Source organism: Alosa pseudoharengus, unplaced genomic scaffold (genome assembly GCF_046254945.1).
Source record: "Alosa pseudoharengus isolate Yale_2024_CS ecotype anadromous, Long Island Sound unplaced genomic scaffold, YU_APseudo_1.1 YU_APseudo_1.1_scf_3, whole genome shotgun sequence".
NCBI classification, from domain to species: domain Eukaryota; kingdom Metazoa; phylum Chordata; class Actinopteri; order Clupeiformes; family Clupeidae; genus Alosa; species Alosa pseudoharengus.
The window spans coordinates 24,635,786-24,649,189 of NW_027468718.1; the positions used below are offsets into that span (position 1 = coordinate 24,635,786).

At 43.8% G+C, this 13,404-nt stretch overlaps 1 protein-coding gene across 1 annotated transcript in view; it reads left to right on the plus strand.

Moving 5' to 3' along the window:
• Positions 1–13,404, plus strand: part of hs6st3b (heparan sulfate 6-O-sulfotransferase 3b) — a 43,406-nt gene that overhangs the window by 29,274 nt on the left and 728 nt on the right. The window lies entirely within an intron of this gene.

The following is a 13,404-nucleotide window of genomic DNA, read 5'->3' on the forward strand; positions in this document are numbered from 1 at the left end:
AAATGCACCCACGTAACCTGTGGAGACCAGTCAGCCAGCGAGCACGCGCTGAAATGAAGTGGTCTGATGCCATCTGTGAATTTCCCCCCCAAAGCCATTTGGAGACACTCTGCCTGATGTGCCGCTCTCCAAGGTGCTGATATTGCCTGGCTCTGTCGCGTAGCTCCAGCACCTAATCACATGGCCTCCCCAGGGGGTGTTCCAGGGCCCTGCGCTGGCATCCTCGCTCTTGAACAGCAGATGCAGTCAATGCAGGAAGCAGACTGAATATCAGCCTGAGGTGGTGGTTAGCTTTTCAAAATTAGGGATTGTCGTCATGGGAAAGTCCATCAGCTACTGTGTATTACAGTACTTCTGCACTCTTTCTCTTTCCTTCTCTCTCTCTCTCTCTGTCTCTCTCTCTCCATCTTCCTCTTTCTATTGACCTTGTCGTGTGCTGGGCGTGGTCCCCTGTGGCACAGGTAAAATGAATCCATCCTGCTTCTCCTGGGCTGTGCTTGGTGGCAGTGTCCCCTCCATGTCGGCGGAGTCTGTCTGCTCTTGTCAGCCGCGTGCATTATTCATGGCCCTCCGTCCGAGGGCCCTGCTCTCTGTCTGCTGTTTGATTAGCCCTCTGATCACAGGCTGTCGCGGGTCCTCTGGGCCACTGGAGGGTGGGCCAGGCCCCTGCCACTCTCCCCCCGCGCTCCCTCTTACTGCTGCTGCCCCATGACGCAGGACACGGCCAGCAAGGGCAAGGTCCAGCAGGATGCTGATGAGGACTATTTGAATGACACAAAGAAATATTTGGAAGTTGCTTTTAAGAAGAGCCCAAATAAATGCACTGATTTGTTGTCTTTTCACATACTGTATGTCATTGTCATTGATACCAAAGGCTTATACCCATATGTTCGTGTTTACTTATGCAGTGACTTGTATCAACAAACTGTTCTTGAAGCTTACTTGACCTTGTTGTGGCTCTGCCGGTTAAGTGACCAATGGAGCTTTTCACAGGAGCAAGTTGAGATGGGCGAGAGTCTTTCATATATTTTCATGGACACCACAGAAAGAGCCGATGAATTATTAATACACGGTTATCATATGAGTGGTAAAAGCATCTTGTACCCACAAGCATCCGAGTCTCAATTCAGTGAGTAAAGCGTATTAAAATGGAAAAAGATATTTGGTCAAAAAATTGATCCCTTGGCTTTGGGGAATCTCAAAGGGTGATATCATTTACCCAGAGCCTTCTACATTTCCTTGCTCTACATTTTTTATCAGTGCGACGGCCCAAGATTTTGCCATCTGCAAACGGAGATCTTGTTTTTTGATGTAGGGTGTAACCTCTCAATAGGCAATAGTGCTACTGAACCAAATCTGGTGGAGCTTTACATCAAAACACATCAAAGACTTTTAATTGTATAAAGCCTGTGCCGGCACTGTACACAAAAAATAAACACAGTGAGCAAAGTGAATCAGTGTTGCTATTATTTTAGGTCCACCAATCAAGTCATTATGTTAATGCCTCAGTGAATTCCTACTGACTGTAACATACTCGAGGGGATCTTCCCAGAGCAGACTAGCATGAATATTTTACAGGTCATTAAATGCTTTTCAGGACAGGTATGCACTTCTCTCACAGCTCTGAAATGATTAAATATGTTCTTTATTGGATGAAAGGGTCCAGATTTCAGTCTTCAGAGCTTTCTCATCCTCTGAGCATATATGGTGCGTTCGTTCTGTGCTGTTTGTGGATCATTATCTCTGGATCCATGGCAGAACTGGCCGTCTGACTGACATGTCTGTCTTACAGTGGTGCCCCCCACCTCCCACACCTCCACCCCCAGCAGACCTCTCACGCAGAAGCAGCCCTCCTCCTTGCTCAGTGAGCGGTGCAGGAGAGGTGCTGGGTGGTGGGGGGAGCCTTTAGAGAGGCTGGATGTCTGCAGAGTCCAACGGCTGATTGGGCTCTGCTCTTTGAGCTGACACAGACGGCGAACAAGCACACACACATTCAACTCACCCACACAGTTTAAACATAAAGTTTGCACACACACACACACACACACACAGACACACTCTCTCTCACACACACACAGACACACTCTCTCTCACACACACACACAGACACACACACTCTCTCTCTCTCTCACACACACACACAGTATGTACAGAATGATCATATTCTTATTTAAACTTCATATATAATACATATACAGTCACACACTTTCTCCCCCTCCATACACAAAAATACACATACAAATAAACAGTACCTCTACACACACACACACACACACACATACACTCACCCTCTATCCTCCCTCCCCTTAACCATCACAGAGGGAGGATTAGCCTTTGGCAGAGAGTTCCAGAAGCCCAGGCCAGTGGGGAGACCAGTCCTGAGTCTAAGCCAGAGACTCCGCCAGTCAGACGTGAGATTAGAGCCTCTCCCGGCCAGGACTCCTCGCTCTCACACACTCTCACACACACTCTCTATCTATCTCAGCCTGGTTGCCTCTCTTCAGCCAGCCATCTGAATTTGGAGTGTCCTTGACAAAGCGCTTGATTTCACAGTAAATGAGCGCAGAGGCCAAATCTCCATCCAGGCCCCTGCTGGTCTGTTGTTATTGTGACAGTGTAAATGGCACAGTAAGTGCAGGCAGAGATTGCATTTGGGCAGAAGAGGGGGTGTGGGCCGGAAGTGAGTCCAATCAGAGCCCGTGCTGGCGGCTGCAGGGAAATGTGCTGCTGCTTTCATTTCCGCTGCCTGAACTCCAGCCATGACAGAGCACGATGGCCAGGCCAGTAATTACCAGAATTAGGTGCTGAGGGAAATAATGGGCTTTAGGTAGTGTCGGCTGTGCACATTTCTGTACTCCATTCACTCTTTAAGACTCATTCTTTTCTTAGAGGACCTGCATGAATCTCCAAACCTGCACTCCTTTCCACTCATTTGTTGTGTCCAGGAGAAATGTGTCTGCGTATTACAAACTAGAATATGTGTGTCATTCATTGTTCTATTATTTTATAGATTCATTCTTCATAGCATTCTTCATTCATTTTTCTTGAATTTCCCCTGGGGATCAATAAAGTATCTATCTATCTATCTATCTAGCTGTGGCAATACATGTCTTTCCAATATTTAACAGTTACATGTAATTTAATTGCCTTTAATGCATTGTCTCTCACAAACCCATGTTATGTTGCAGCTGAAGCTTTATTGATGTGTTGGTAGGGTAATACGGGTACAGAGGTAAATACAGAATGTCCATGTGCTCCACGAGTCTTGTCTTCCCTTTACTAATGTGCCAGATGGAATCCATACAGACAGACTAAATATTATCACTCAGTAGAATTCATTCTCAACCCAAGTGATAAGTGTGCTGTTTGTTCCTTCAGACAAATAATAATAATATTCATTAGTTTTCCTTTTCTGCGGTGAATCTGATAAGATTTGATCAGTAAACATCATTTTTATTGTTTTAAATTGAGCAGGACTTTTCATTATTTTATTATTTCTATTTGTTGGGATAATTGTCCTTTATCAGACACAGGAAAGCACAGCAGCTATCAGAGGTATACTGCGCCAGCAAAACAGATTGGTCATTTCTATGAATTTTCATGCTGAACCGCCTGCTCAGTGCTTGCCCCTTTTTTATCAACATGAACACCATTAATTTCAGCAGCTATCACAGAAGGGAAAGGCAAATATGTGGCACGCCATAAAGAAAGCTTTTAATGGGGACGAAACTATGAAATATAGGCAACTCAAAGCACGGCTCAGACAAACGTGCATAGTAATCACTTTCCTGCTGTGTAGGTGTGCAGCAGTTGTTAAGTTTTCTCTCTTCAGAACATGCAGTACATCAGTGTTACTGTATGATCAATGGAACATTCACATAGACTTCATTATAAATAGATGTGGGGAAATAGCTTGGAAAGGCTGAAAAATGTGTACAGTTGGAAATTAATCTACATCCCCCCTCTCCCTTTTTTGATTTGATTAGGACCAATAATATCAATCAAGAATCAGAATTATTATTATGGTTTGTTTTAATATTTAGAGAATCAGACTTATTATGGTATATTTTTACATTATAGTGACCATTCTCTTCAAAAACCTAGAGGCAGGTATTTTGGCGATATGACTTTATTTGTAAATATATTTGTAAATATACTGTATGTAAACTGTCCTGTAGGTCTAGTAGATGTACAGATTACATGAAATGTACATCAAATTCATAAAATGTCTAGCTTTTCAGACTGCATTGCACACAGTAAGTACATTCAGAGTTATGTAGCTGCATTTGAAGTGCTTTCCCATGTACCACAGAAAGACAAGCTCTGAAGTGCAACCAGCATGTTCACTCTGGAGTCTGGCAGATTACCGCTGTCTGTCTGGACATCGCCGATCAGCTCCTCAAGTACAAGCCCACCAATGGTGCAGGTGCCCTACGACCCTACAAGCCTGCATGATTCTACCAGCTTTCAGATTTATCCTTCAATCATAATTGGATGGTGTGAGGACAGAGGTACCTTCAAAGTGCCAGAATATGATTACATGATTTGACAGAATATGTCTTTTTTCCCCGTTAAATGAAGACCATTTTCTCCCTCCTTTTTTGTCCTTCGTCGTATCTGCCAGTACAAGCATTTTCCAGAATGCACACCATGTCAAGTGCCTCTTATGCCAGCCTTCTGACAAGTAAATGAAGGCGCTCCTTGTTCTGCATGTCTCTTCCCAGGTGACACACTGTCCCCATTCCGTCACTATCAAAGGAGGGAACAAGATGCAGAGAGTCTCAAAAACGGTCCATTACAGGCTGCCACAGGGACGGAGACACCATTAGGGAACGATATCTGTTACAAATAATGCATGCTTCTAGCCATGTGCTCACCATGAGAACAGGAAGGCGGAGTGGGGGGTAAAAGTAGTCATGGAGAGAGATAGAGAGAGAGAGAGAGAAGAAAGAGAAGAAAGAGTGGAACACAAAGAGGGAGGGAGGGAGGGAGGGAAAAAACAGAGGGGAGGAGAGGAGGGGACCTGGTGGAGGAGAGAGAGAGATTCACCAAAGAGTCCATGCAGCCTGCAGTCTCCTTCAGCGTCTCACAGAGCAAGGGCATCCTCAGCAGGCCAAGCACATGGGAGGAGGTCAGACGCAGCTGCTGCCATGTAAAAACACTCTCACCCTTCCTCAGGGGCCAACACAACCAGCACACAGCTCATTGCATTCATCTCATCATCAAGTCACCCATGCATGATCATTCTTCATTTATAAACTATCTATTCATACGCTGGCTATGCTGCTGTGTAGGAATATACAGTATATCAAGCAAGTTGCCATGGTAATTATAAACGGGGTGTTACACTTTTAAAATTGGACTCTAGTCAGGAACACCAATATTCATACACACATGGGTTCTAATTTTAGTATTTTTTTAGACAGTGACATTGACAACAGGTATCTCTGGCTTCTACAGGTTTCTACAGGTCTTATATGCTTCTGTGTGCATGTGGTAGCTGAGGAGCTCTGCATGAGCGTTTAAAACACTGTCACTGTTGAGGTGTGATAAAAAAGAGCTCAGACGAATTAGAGATCGCCCTTAATGCTCTGTCTCCACTGAGCCGTGCCAACTGTTCCAGTGCAGCAGTGGGTGGATGCAGAGACCTTGGCAGTCTTAATGATGTTAATGGGATGGTTTTGATGGGAGATGGGAGATATCATTTCAGACAGATTGTGGGTTCAAGTAAACTGGCATCCCTCTCTTCCTGCCTGCTAGTTCAACCCCCCAGAGCAGCCCAAAGGCAGCCATGTGCACTGGTCACTCGGAAAACAGGACCATGACCTCTAGGATCTTTTGTCATACACCAGGCTCACCAGTTATTGTATTAGAGGGTTTTTCAATGTCCTTGGTGACATGGACATCCACTTAGACACCCTTAGTTCAGAAGACTTCCTGTCCCTAAGACCTACAATTGGTGTCGCTCAGAGGCGTCCCTATCTATCTTCAAAAACCTCTTAAAAACCCAGAGTAACTGTTTTAACACTACTAATAACCCAACACACCTAACTTGCACTTCCCATGTAACACTACTAATAACCCAACACACTTAACTTGCACTTCCCATGTAACACTACTAATAACCCAACACACTTAACTTGCACTTCCCATGTAACACTACTAATAACCCAACACACTTAACTTGCACTTCCCATGTAACACTACTAATAACCCAACACACTTAACTTGCACTTCCCATGATACTCATCTCTACCCTCTCCATCCCTCTTATCCACATCTCTTGACTTCACTTGGCTCTGATCTGTCCTTCTATTTCTTATGCAAGGTACAGGTAGTACTTATTATTACACTACTGTCTCCTATTCACAATGTACTTGGATTGTTCTCTAGTTGTTGTAAGTGGCTCTAGACAAGAGCGTCAGCTAAATGAGTACATGGAGATGCAGATATAAAACACCAGGATGTGCCGATTATGCACAGCACTATTGAAAGATAACATAATGAACCATGGATGATCAGATCCCTTGATGATGTTCATCAACGTATTCATCTCATTACATTTTCTTCTGGTGCGTGATTCCATGCTGAGCTTTGGAGTAAGCCACCCATTCAACAAACCTCTAAGAGCGAAAAAGCAAACCTCAAAAATAAGTTGCAATAGGAGCGTATCATTAGGCATTCTGCAAATGAACACTAAACAGTTTTATTATTATCTATTTTATGGTGAGGCCATCAGTTGAGTAATTAGCCTTCTATTAGCTCCTTTCATTCTGATGGGAATCTGTCATGGGGAGATTATGCTGAGGTAGAAATTACCCTTGCGGCCACAGCTCCCTAATGATGTAACAGATTTAATGGTAAAACCTGGAGGACTGTCTTTTAGTTTAACATGCTATTATGCTGGGAAGCATTTATGTGTTTTTAATGCAGAGGCTGAATTGCCTTTGTTAGGAATATTATTCTGAGCAAATGAAAGCTTCTCGTGCCATTGAGGTGTTAATGGACCTGGAGTGATGGTAAGGCTTTGTGAACCAATTTCATACTGGTAGTGTTTTATTCTGTGTGATGAAGTAACCGACCATGTGATATTTGATATGATAAATGGACATCCATGCAGTAGAGGGTTTGTTTTCACCCTCAATGACAGCAACCCTAACCCTGATGGCTAACTCTGTGTTGTATCTATGGAAATAACTCAGCAAAAGTTACTCTTTTTATTACTGTTCCCTGTAAACATTTACATTTACACGTTACGTTTTACTACTTTGTTTGGAACATTGATCACGCATTACTACCCATGATAATTTCATGCGGAATGTCTAAGTTTATTTTTACATAGCTAGATTGTAATGAAGAATCTGATTAGTTTCTTAACTTGGATGTTATGGGGGTTCATATTTTTTTATGTAATGTACTGGTCGAAAGTGTAAGATGTAAGATACCCAATATCTCAGGCGACCCCAAGGTTGGGAAACGATGTCATAGGGTATACATACAGTATATTCTTATTTTACTTCTTCCTGTTGACAGGCTTCTTAAAACAGATCTTTAAAAAAACGTATGCACTCTAAACTCAAAGGTCTCTATTGTTAGTCACCTCAGATGTAAATCTTGATATGATTTGCAATGTACTTTTCAAGAGGTTTCAACTTACTTGAATATTGTCATGTTACCTGATAATATTTAGTAATATACATAATATTTAGTGTGCAGTACTGATATTCACCCACCAGACTAGGGTCTTGGCATTCTTTGTTGTTGTTGCCCAAGGTGTTCATTCTATTTTCACATGAATGTTTTTATTACAACAGAAAATGAGGGGACAAGACTTGTCAGGGATTCTAAACAAACAAAATGCTGCACACCATGAAATTGCACATACAGGGACAGGCTTGGGCATGTGAAATAAAATACAATAGTGATGTCAGAACTAGAAGGAATTGAGCTTTAGAGCAGAATATCTGTCCATCATGCAATCGTCCTTGGGTTCTATCAGTCTGCCATGGTCACAGACACTGTTACCTGCCAGTAGCCAAGCGCAGTTTGGAATGTGCGTGAGTGCAGACTACTATGTGTGGACCCCAGTTTGTTAGCCTGAGGGCTTGAGAAATTCTGATGTTCAATGGGAATTGTACTGCCGGTTGGCCAGGGGGAAAACTAGTGGCTCCAAATTCTCCTCATGCCTGGTGCTCGGCCACTGTCACTGCTCTGTATTTATCACCTGCTCCAGTCTGGGGGAGAATAATGGGGTGTAGGGAAAACCCTACAGAGAGGAGGTGAGCTTTAAATGGATGCCAGCTCTGCACTGCACCCTCTCCACACACACACACACACACACACACACACACACACACTCACACACTCACACTCACACTCACACTCACACTCACACTCACACTCACACTCACACTCACACTCACACTCACACTCACACTCACACTCACACTCACTCACACACTCACACTCACACTCACACTCACACTCACACTCACACTCACACACACACACACACACACTCACACACACACACACACACACACACACACACACACACACTCACTCACACACACACACACACACACTCACACACACACACACACACACACACACACACACACACACTCCCCCACACCCACGGGAAAAGTCATGGTGACTACAGTAAGTCTCTTGGTAATTGATAGTGCTTTCTGCATAGTTCTCTGTCACTTGGAAGCACACTGTTGTCCTAGCCTATGCAGTCAGGTGCACTGACCTTTCATGGAAGTTTTGGTTTGTTTGCTGTTCACTACATGACCTTCAAGGTATGTAGCCAGCTTGTCAATCACTATGCCCTAAAGATTTCATCTGGGGCAGCGGTCCTTGAGCCTGGCTGGGAAATCAGGTGACAGTGCTGTTGGGTCAATCAATAGCCAGCCTCAGTCAATGGGAGGCTGGAGGAAAAACTCAACATACAGTGCAAAGCAAGCCTGGGGGTGGGTTAGGCACACTTCAATCACAACCTTTGTTACTGCAGTGTAAATGTGCACTTGTAGGGTTAACTATACGTTTTTAATATTTCTAATGTTAGAATATACATCATTTAAAATATACCTTAGTGGTTTGGTCGGCTAAAATAGAACACACACTCGATTACAATTTCTTTGAGCATAGTATATTTTCTCTCTCCACTTAGCTCTTAGCATATTCATAGCATATTCAGTTTCCCACTGATTTCAGGCGGAACAACATCTGCATTTAAACTAGACTACATTATTTTATTTTTATTTATTTATCTATCCTTTGTTTATCCAGTGTAGTCACATTGAGACAGTAGGTACAGTATATTTTCCAAGTGAACCCTGGCCAAAAAAGGCAGCATCTAATTGGAGGAGAGGGGGCATACAACATCAAAATGCAAATACACAGCACAAATATTATGTTAACATTATAAATAAAAATGGAAATATATCACAAGGGAGTCTAAAAGCGTTCACAGTGATAATTTACAACATTTTCAATACAGAATTTTACATCAGATTGGAATGAATATGTTACGTTTCAACTGTTTTTGAAGTGCAAATTCAGACTTAACAGTTAGTATATTGAAAATAATGACATTATTAGTATTTTTTTTATAGAATCCTGTTTGGGATATTGCCTGCATGTTAAACATTTAAGATTGATGTCTGATAGAAACAATGTAAGTGGAGTTTTAGTTTTGACAGTAGCCACACCACTACCGACATAAGAGAGCGCATGATTGAGCATAGTGCGCCTGCTTCCCATTCCCTTTGAAGTGCTGGAGTTATGTCTCGATCAACTGAAGCGCCTCCAGCCATGGTCTTAATCGATGGGCAGGAGATCCTCCTGTCTCCCCGTCTGCTGTGGGGAATGTGGATGTGAGCACCTGCCTGTGTACCTGTGCACCTGGCCAGTGTTGCAGCTCCATCTCAAGCTCGCACTTTGAGCGCCCGCCAAGCTTACAGATGAAAAGGAGAGAGAACGTGTGAAATGGCAACGCACTGGGCAGAAGAGCCCGCTGCTTATTCATGCCATCTAATGATGAAAGCAAGAGGGGGGGGGGGGGGGGCAGGTGTTGAGTGAGTTTAATCTGCGACGCTACACAAAGTGAAATTTCCGTGTGCACTAACCATTTCCTCTCTGATGCCAACAGACTGCAGTATTATAGCAAACAAAGAGATCAAAGCTATTGTTTTTTATCCAAGTGTGACACTGTGATGTCTCACTCCTCATGCCTGAGGGGATGGAGGCATATTAATGTAAAATGGTTCTTATGGGATCTCTGAACGCCAGCTTTGTTGAAGTTTGTTTTGTTCATTTGTTTGAGCACTGCAACAGTCCCCTGAGAAACTGCAGCTTATACAGACCCTGCATCTGTGAATTTTGGTCAACTTTTGTTTGGCACGGAATATTAAGTGAAGCACCTCACATTTTTAGCTTGGACACAAAGACTCGGGGAAGGTGTAAAGTGAAATGCAGTGTTTGTGTTTCGGCAGCCTGCAATCAGGCAGGGGGCAGCAGAAGTCTGAAGGCAAGCCACCCGGGCTAATTACAGGCTATTAGAATACAGAGGTCCTGGCCCCAGCCGTGGCGCAGCTGGCTGGGGCGCCTGCACCGTACGCCGGCGACCCGGGTTCAATTCCCGCCCCGTGGTCCTTTCCGGATCCCACCCCGGCTCTCCCTCCCACTCGCTTCCTGCCACTCTCCACTGTCCTGTCGCATTAAAGGCATAGAAAAGCAACCAAAAAAATAGTTTAATAAAAATAAAAAAAAGAATACAGAGGTCCTGCCACGCACTCTGCTTTGGCTGAGGAGCTGTGGCCCGTTTGACTAGCAGCACATGACTGGACTCGATCACCCTGCCCGGAAATTTCAAAGACTCAGATTTCAGATTATCCAGCACTCTCTATTGCATTTTTCAGTGAATAAATACTTATGTCACATGTTTATATTTGTTTTCATTGTGCCACTGACCAACAATCTCTTGAGAGATGCTGATTATTTTTATTTGCTATCAAAACATTGTTAGTAAACATACCATAATATTCACAAGTTGCAAAGACTACCTCTGACCTTTATTAGTGGATAACTAAAATATGAACATATTTTTTATGTGACTTTTTCCCACATCTCTCTCTGGTTTTATTTCTGGAGTTGACCTGAAACATTTTTCTAAGACCTCTTTGAGTCTTTTGAAATATCTGATCCATATGTCACCCACTAAATCCAGTGAGAAAGCAGAGAGAGAGATCAGAGAGTGAGCACACCTTGAAGTAGAGTGTAACTGTATCTCTTTTGTTCTCTAAGCTTTAATCCCTCTAGTCTCGGAGGAGAATGTGTGTAAACAGTGGGTGCGATCTCGGTGTTGCAGCCTCTTACCTCACTCAGTGGCCCGTTCTCTACTGGCGTTCCACTCTAGTGAAGCTATGCAGCGGCATCTGGATAGAGTGTGGCTGATGCCCACCGAGATGCAATACGCTCCCCATTCATTATTAATGCATGATTAACCACTCCTCAGTGGGACTCGCTAGTTTAACATGCAGTTAGGGCGCGTGGAGTCATTACAAGGCACGCCATTTTCTTTGTTTTCTCCATTAGTCACTAAGACGAGAGGAGGACTTTTTTTGTTGTTGTTGTTGTTGTTTTTGGGGAGCACTTACTTACATCATGTGAGATATATCTCCAGCCGGATATCATGCTGTGAACGGAGTGAGATGTGTCTCCTGAATGACTGGCTGCTCAGAGAGGTTATCAGGGAGGCCAAACTCATCAGCTGGTTTGAGGCTAATGCTGTGCGACACTGATGGTGCTCGCCACTGACCTTTTTTTTGCAGTGGTCCTCGTGCTGGCAACACTTGCCGGCATGTGTTTATGTCCCAAAGACAGGCTAATGAGAGTGTGCCTGCTGACGTCCACCCACTCCCGAGAGGAAGAGCCAGCGTACAGCTGCCGCTAGCAGGGTACTAATCACAGCTCTCAGCTTGACATGGCTGTCTCAGACTCGAGTGTGTGTGTGTGAGGGAGAGAGAGAGAATCTGACTGGTGAATATCTCAAAATATATGCTGTATATATAATAACAAGAAGTGGGAGGGTATGCTCCAAGGTGTTATCTAACCTATCAAAAGTCAGACCAGAAGACAACTTTCCTTTCACTAAGATGGATGGATAACAACTCATTTCTCCTTAAATTCCTCAGATGAACTTTAAGATAAATATCAAAACTTGACCTTTGGTTGACCAGGAGTCTCAGGGAAGCCAATATAAAGGCCTGGTTGTGTCTTGGGCCATCTTACTAGAAAACACACACATCATTCCCGTTGGAGGTGCTACCGCATAGACATCAGTTGTCTGACAGTTATCTGTCCCCTTTAGCACTTTTCCAAGGGGAGTTCAAAAAGGTGCTGAGAAAGAGTGGATGGGTGAGAAGAGAGAGAGAGCGCTTAGGATGTAAAGTCCCAGCAGTAGGTTCCAATTTATTCCGATCGCTTTTCACTGCTGTCCACTCCCTCACTCAGTATTCACAGGGAGCCTGAGGATGTCACCTTTGGGCAGAGGCCTGTCCAGCCAACACCTGCCTCTCTGCTGCCGTGGGCTTTGCTACACACACAGAGGGGCTGTCGTCGTGTCCAACCGATTGCACCTCATTAAATCCGCAGCCATGCCATAATACTAGACCTGTGGCCGTAGCGGAGATTGGCATCTGCTGTCATCATTGCTCACACTAGCTTCAAGCAGCTGGCAGGCGTGAGATAAGAGACTTTTAAAAACAGGTTTAGTGTCTGTAAACAATTGCTCACAGTTTGTGACTCCACGCAGCAGTCGATGGCTGTGGAACATGCATAAGTTATATGGGGAAGCTGGCTGATTGCTGTTTGCTGTTTACTCGCCGTTGCCTGAAGTTCCAGCGCCATGCTGCTGTCCTACAAATGTCCTCCTCGGCACTGCGCGGAACTGATGAATTGAAAAAAGCTTCCTCGTTTTTCTTCCATGTTCACTGGTTGTCCCAGGGCTTACAAGGATTGAGGAGATAGGCTCTCTGGAGGAGAGGCAGTGATGTGTGTAAACGCCTCTCTCTACTAAAATGCCAGCGGAATACATTTTTCTTCTGAAGAAGGAAAACAGAGTTTAAGGGCTGATTGATGGCTGAAGCACTTTGTTGTGAGTGCATAGGAGAGAAATCAAATCATTCAAATCACTCAAAAGGTGCAGGTTGAACACTATTTAAAAACTAGTCATGGTTTGTCGTTATGGATTTCTAGTTTTGACGTTATGAGATACTGAATTATTTGATTATTGGCAAATGCATTATTTTGAAAGCTCTGAAATGTAAGATCATCTCCATCAGCTAATCACACATTACTTTTTTGTGGGCGGGTTGGTAAAGTTCTCTTGACTCATGT